General features: G+C 46.6%; 1 non-coding gene across 1 annotated transcript; it reads right to left on the reverse strand.

Annotated features, from left to right (window-relative positions):
- Positions 1-6,546: 6,546 nt before the first annotated feature.
- Positions 6,547-6,628, reverse strand: Trnas-gga (transfer RNA serine (anticodon GGA)). The gene is given in 2 exon segments: positions 6,547-6,581; positions 6,591-6,628. It is a non-coding gene; the product is annotated as a tRNA-Ser (tRNA).
- Positions 6,629-7,242: the final 614 nt, after the last annotated feature.

Raw genomic sequence — 7,242 nt, forward strand, 5'->3', positions numbered from 1 at the left:
AGGATGACGAAAGTATAATAGGAATGCTCTGGGAACTCCAGTGGAAGACTTTGAAAGAAAGAGGACGTAATTCTCACAAAAGACTGTTAAGTAAATTGGCGGTTGATTTGGGAATAATCCGGAACAACCGCTTTTCTGGATTTTTCTGTATCATTAACTAGTTTTCCAGCCTCTGCAAGGTCATCATCCCACGGAAGTCTTACACGAGTATTATACACTGCATCGTATGCAGTTAGGCGCTACGCCGGCCGTGGTGGCCAAGCGGTTAAAGGCGCTACAATCTGGAACCGCGCGGCCGCTACGGTCGCAGGTCCGAATCCTGCCTCGGGCATGGATGTGTGTGATGTCCTTAGGTTAGTTGGGTTTAAGTAGTTCTAAGTTCTAGGGGACTGATGGCCTTAGAAGTTAAGTCCCATAGTGCTCAGAGCCATTTGAACCATTAGGCGCTACGGTCGTGGTGAAGGCGGCAATAACGGAAATTCAGTTAATAAAATGTTGACGAAACTAAGAGATCGTTATGATTTGGAACACTTTACGCTGCGCTGTCTTGTGATATCTAAGACGAATTCATTCCCGGTATGCATATTTTGTGAGCTTACAAAAAAAGTTGGAGTTCGTCAACCACAATGGACATGCACTGCCCGATCAAAAGTAAAACGGACAGGGCTATGTAAAGAGGAACTGACCACTGGATGTCACGAAAAGTGGACTCACCAGAAAAACAGGAGGCGGTCAGCGTTGTCTTGTCAGTAGAGACGCAGTGATAGCAGAATAGAAGAGTTACTTCGAATGCGGACTAGTCATTGAAAGTTACCTGAGTAATAAACCAATCGGAGATATTTAGAACCTTATAGGGCTGCCCAGATCGACTGTTGGTGATCCGATTGTGAATTGATAACGCGAAGGAACAACGGCAACCAAACCGAGGTCAGGCTGACCTCACGTACTGACGGACAGACGGTGTCATTGCGCAGTTCAGCTACTGCAAGCTGTTGGTAGGTAAATTCGCTGAAGTTCTACAGCCGAACAGTTACTCGTGACCGCACATCTCTATAGTCAGTGTTAAGCAAAGCTTGATGTGGTATGAAGAGTGACGCAACTGGAACTAGATGAGCGGAAACGAGTGATGTGAGGTGATGAATCACTCTACAATCTGCGGCAAACTGCTGAAAGGGTTTGAGTTTGGTAAATGCCTGGAGAACTTCACCTGGCATCATGAAGTGTAGAGGAGACAGCGTCACGGTATGTGTGTTTTAGTCGTCCGCTTACTGCGCTTAAAGAAATAGTAAATGCGGAAGGTCACGAAAACAGGCTACAGCATTGGGTGTTGCGTGCAGTAGAGGAAGAGTCAGTGTGACAATGACGCTGCTATAAAGTAGCAACTGGGAGGCAATGGGTTGAGGAAAATAACATGTGTGAAATTGAACGTCCTATTCAGTCACGACCTGAAGCCAACTGAACACCTTTGGAATGAGTCAGACGCCAGCGCCGAAAATCACTGTGTTCTCTGGTTCCGATTCTTCTACATGTACATACATACTCCGCAATCCACCATACGGTGCGTATCAGAGGGTACCTCGTGCCACAAGAAGCATCTTCACTCCCTGTTCCGCTCCCAAACAGAACGAGGGAAAAATGACTGCCTATATGCCTCTGTGCGAGCCCTAATCTCCCTTATCTTATCTTTGTGGTCTTGTCGCGAAATGTAAGTTGGCGGCAATAAAATTGTACTGCAGTCAGCCTCAAATGCTGGTTCTCTAAATTTCCTCAGTAGCGATTCACGAAAAGAACGCCTCCTTTCTTCAAGAGACTCCCACCCGAGTTCCTGAAGCATTTCCGTAACACTCGCGTGATGATCAAACCTACCAGTAACAAATCTAGCAGCCCGCCTCTGAATGGCTTCTATGTCCTCCCTCAATCCGACCTGATAGGGACCCCAACCGCTCGAGCAGTACTCAAGAATAGGTCGTATTAGCGTTTTATAAGCGGTCTCCTTTACAGATGAACGATATCTTCCCAAAATTCTACCAATGAACCGAAGACGACTATCTGCCTTCCCCTGTATTCTTGAGGACGAATGGGCTGCCATTCCTGCACAGACATTCAGACACCTCACTTAAATCGTCCCCAGCAGAGTTGAAACGACCATTAAGGTCACACACTATATAAATGTCCACTTAAACGTATGGCCGATTACTTTTGGTCGGTTGGTGATCAAATGGCTCTGAGCACTATGGGACTTATAAGTTCTAGGGGACTGATGATCTCATAACTACTTAAACCTAACTAAGGACATCACGCACATCCATGCCCGAGGCAGGATTCGAACCTGCGACCGTAGTGGTCACGCGGTTCCAGACTGTAGCGCCTAGAGCCGCTCGGCTACCTCGGCCGGCTCGGTTAATGTGAGTGAAGATTTAGAAATGTGAGAAACATGGAGCATCTGTGCAGGGAAGCCATGTGGTCCCTGTGTTTGTAATGGTGCTAACGAAGGCGGAGAGGTGCAGGGCGACCTGGTTGGCTGAGTATTTTCGCGTCACGCCCCGCGCCCTGAGTGACGGGCTGTCAGGCGGCACGCGGAAGCGGCGGCGGTGGTGGAGCGACCGTGGCCCAGCTGGCGGCGCGCCTTGGCCGCCGGCCAGTGTTGCGCGGGTCACAGGCAGACATTAAGCCTCTTTTACAGCAGCGACTTTCTGGTATCGATCAACTACTCGCGGCAGGTGAGTCCACTGCGGCGCCCCTGGTGTACTCTTCCTGCCCTGGCAAGGAGACCGGCCATACTCGTCCTCACCGATTTCCTTCAAATTCCAGACGCACGTAGGGCTCCACCAGAAATACAACTCATCGAGGTAGGAGACCCACATCGCAAAGCGTTTAGAGAAAACAGCATTTTTGGGGCGGATCGGGCAAGCAGTCAGGCAGTCATGTCAACGTAGTTTCCAGGCAGCAGACGGCGCAGCGGAAAGAGCTCAGAATGGTAATTCGAGGGTCTCCAGGTCGAGTCCCTATGCGGAAACATTTCTGTTTATTTACAATTTTTACTTTACTTAACACTGCAAATAAACTGAAATAATTCGGGGTATATTGTATTTATTAATGTAAGGGAAGATCAAAGAGTTTACGTTTGAGATCGCCGCTCCAGTGTATATGCAGCATAGCACGACTCTGATGCAGGTATACAGAGTGTTTCGCGATTCATGTTACACACTTTTGGATTTTCTAGAACAGATTTAGTAGATAAAATTTTGCATCGAAACCCATGCCCGAAAAAGTCATCCAACAACGCTCCGGAGCATCAAAGTTATAGGCGCCGGCGCCTGTAAATGCGTGTACGAGTATAATAGGGGTGATTCCGTCATGACGTTAAAACTTTGAAGGATGATGGGGACAGATAAATGTATCAAACTGAGGTAAGGATTCCTATACCTGAAACGAACGAGATGAAAATTATAAGCGAAAATCTTTCTGATATTCCTTACAGTGTAGATGTACTGGTACTGTTCTTGCTAAGATTGTAGGATAGGCAGTTTTCAGAGGTGGTGGTATGGACCAAAGCAAGAAAAAATGTCCAGTGAACATCTGCTGTAAAATGTGTACTTTTAGAGCTATAGGTACTTGTTCATCTTCGGTACTGTGAAACACATCTGTTGAATAAGTGCACATAGCTCTTAAGGTTTGCATTCTAGAGCCCACGTATACTAGACATTCTTTCTTGGTTTAGTCCATACATCGTCTCAGAAAATCAGATACCGAACACTCTTAGCAACAACAGTACCAGTACATGTATTTCACCGTGCGAGCTATCAGAAAGGTTTTCGCGTATAACTTTCCATTCAGGCGTGAAGACTGTGTAAATGTGTTCCAAGGTCCAGTCGGCTATATGGACAGCTGCTCCATGCTGCTGGGAACAGAGTTAGGGCTTTTCCTCCTCCGTTAAAGCCGGAACGGGTCGGGGCCACTTTTATTTGTCCCACCCTGTGTATAATGAAACAGATTTTTTACAGATAGACTAATATTTGTTACTGCTATCAAAATATATCTTTTATTAACAAATACTTGCATTTACTTATTTTTCCATTAATATATTACTTATCTGTAGAACGCAATGTACGCAAGCTGAGGATCCACTAAGGGGTGTTCGGATGACCAAGAAGCGCTATGTGGCGAGCGTAGTAAATTTATAAGTGTAGGTGCTTGAGTATATGAGTGGGACTACACAATGGTATGTTCATTAATGTATACGTATCCTGTAAACTGACTCGTTCCACATAATTGCGGTAAATGAACCATTCTACTGATACAGGGTATGCATTAATAAAACCCACAATGTGCAGGGATGGATGTCTGACTGGAAATTGATAAAAAAAGGTCTTATGAATGTGTGTCCGCAAATGCATCGTTGCCACGATTGATGGCACTGATGAATGAAAATTCCTTCCACCACTTTCCCCTTGTTCCTTGTGTCGTTCCAGGTGTCAAGGATAGTAGCAGTTGGAGTGCAAGATACGCATAAGCGTACTTTGGATTACACCATATTGGAGGGCCACTTGTCTGGAGCTTGTACTAGGGTTTGTGGCGATATCCTGTACAAACCGGTACTTCATATCTGGTGTACGCACTGTCCACCGTCTCTCTGCACGTTCGTCTTGCTGGAAGGACCAACCAACACACAAACGCCCAAAAAGGGACTTGAAATGTTGTGTGATGGGACTGGTGTCTGGGAGGGTACTTTTTATGGCACAGCCGTAATGCCCCTCGACCATTTCCACCTGCTTGGCCGTTCACAAACGCCATCTCGGCTTGTTCCCAGATGAGTAACGGACCATTCAGCTGCTTACAGTACGATGCGTCAGCCACATATCCTGCAACACATAAGAAACTCACAGCATGTGGTGGGAGGAACATCCATTCGTCAGTGACATCTACCGTGGCGACGATGCGTAGGACATTTTTCTTCCATTTCCAGTCAGGAATCTGCACCTGCAGTTCTAATAATGTTCATCCTGTATGCGGAACATGTAACTAGCTAACTGTAAAAAGGATCGAGAGGACGTAGGTTGTGGTAGTTGCGAAGAGATGGAGAGCTGTAACAGAGAAATCTTTGGACTGAAGGCCAAAACAACAGCAACGAGGACGAGAAGGAAAAAGTTATGTAACACGAGTCATTTACATACGCTAAAGTTTTATGCTTGTCACATATGTATGTGTACATTTGTTATTGTACTGTGTCTGGTCTGATGTAAGCTAAGATATGGTAGCATCAATCTGATCAAGGTAAACAACCAAATTAATAAATAAACATTAGGGGTATAAAGTACTGAAAATATAAGTATTTCTCCTCTTTTCAGTTTCTGCGTAAGCGACGAGCATTTCTATCTCAACTCAATGGTGCAACGAATTCAGCTGCCTAGAAGAATCTTTGATCTTCTGTTCGCTTTTCGTATCGACTGTAGTCGCTTTTCTTTCATTGCAGGGTGCGAATAGTCAAAGGTAATGCAAATACTGGAGCGGAAGACAGGAATTCGTAATGAGGGCGCCGCTGCGCCCTCTCCTTTGGAGGCGCGGCCAGTCAATAATAATTGTGTTTTGGCTAGCACGGGGGGAGCGCCAGTGGGATCCAGACTCGCGCCTGATCCTTTTTGGACGGCAACCCGGCGGCGCAGCAACACGGCGCGGCGCGGCCGGGCTCCATTGATGGCCCACTTTGCTAATTGCTGCTGGTTCACTCACTGCGTAATTACCGCTCCACTCGCGACTAATCGCCGGTGGCGGAGCCCGCCAAGCACCTGCCGCGCTCGCCTGCAGTCGATCCGCAACTTACAAAGTTCCTCCCGCACGAAAACTGAGGAACGAGCACCGGGCATTTATTTGTGAAATAACTAGCTGAGAACCCGGCGTTGCCCGGGTATGTATTTATTTCATTAGCCCATCTCTTTCTTTCCCCTCTATCTCCATCTCCTTCGCCCTCCTCTCCATCTTTTTCTCCTCCCCTCTGTCTGCCACCTACAACCCCCCCCCCCCCCAATTCCCCCACTCTCTATCTCCTGCTGTCACTCTCTCTGTCCATCTGCTACTACCCCCTCTGTCCATCTGCTCCTCCCTCCTCTGTCCATATCCTCCTCACACCTCTTGCCCCTCTATTTCCTTCTCCCCTCTCTATGCTCACCTTCGCCTTCCCCTCGCTCTTTCAACTTCCTTCTCCTCCTCTCTCAGTCCATGTCATCCTCCCTTCCCTCTCTGTCTACGCCCTCTTCCCTTTCTCTATTTCCTCACCCCCTCACCATCTCTTCACCCATCTCCTGCTCAAACTCTCTATCCACCACTCTCTCTTTCCTTCCTATATCTCCACGTTGTCACTGCCGCTCCAATGCCAGGTTGTTGATTCTTGCCCACATAGTATTTATTTCCAGACAGTAATATGGTTACTAAGTTCAAAAATGGTTCAAATGGCTCTGAGCACTATGGGACTCAACTGCTGTGGTCATAAGTCCCCTAGAACTTAGAACAACTTAAACCTAACTAACCTAAGGACATCACACACATCCATGCCCGAGGCAGGATTCGAACCTGCGACCGTAGCGGTCGTGCGGTTCCAGACTAGCGCCTTTAACCGCTCGGCCACTCCGGCCGGCGTTACTAAGTTCAATTGGGGTTTGGGAGGAGTTTTTACCCGATGATTTGCCAGAGAACACACATGTCACATACATTTCACAATTTGCTTAACATAAGTTTGTACACATGTTAAGCTGGCCGGAGTGCCCGTGCGTGTAATTTATGATGCACTAACCGTCCTGATTTAGTCTACTGTGTAAAGAAAACACATTCCATTCGTAAGTGTACTCGTTCAAGCGATATTTTCTTTTATGTACACGAATTTTGCTGTTTGCTTTCACTTCGGTAGTTTTATTTTTGTCATTTGACTTAAGATTTCCTATCAGTCTGAGAGGCTCTGTGGCTCTCTGGGTGAACGCAGTGAGAAGTGAAAAATTAGAAACCGTCCAAACGTAACGAAATGGGTTCTCTACATTTTCGGGAAGAGGACATAGCTCGAACATTCCTGCGTGGGTTTAAGGAAAGTGGCGGATTACGAAGGAGGCTTTTCATATTACTTACTTATATTCTTGGTGATTCGAAACGAATAACAAAAAGTAAGATTCATCAACTAGGCGAAATGAATCGTATTCAGTGGCAACTGAACACACTGCAAATATCGCACTAAAATTATGCCATTTCTCTTCGAAC

The sequence above is a fragment of the Schistocerca cancellata genome, chromosome 7, assembly GCF_023864275.1.
Source record: "Schistocerca cancellata isolate TAMUIC-IGC-003103 chromosome 7, iqSchCanc2.1, whole genome shotgun sequence".
In the NCBI taxonomy this organism is placed as follows: Eukaryota; Metazoa; Arthropoda; class Insecta; order Orthoptera; family Acrididae; genus Schistocerca; species Schistocerca cancellata.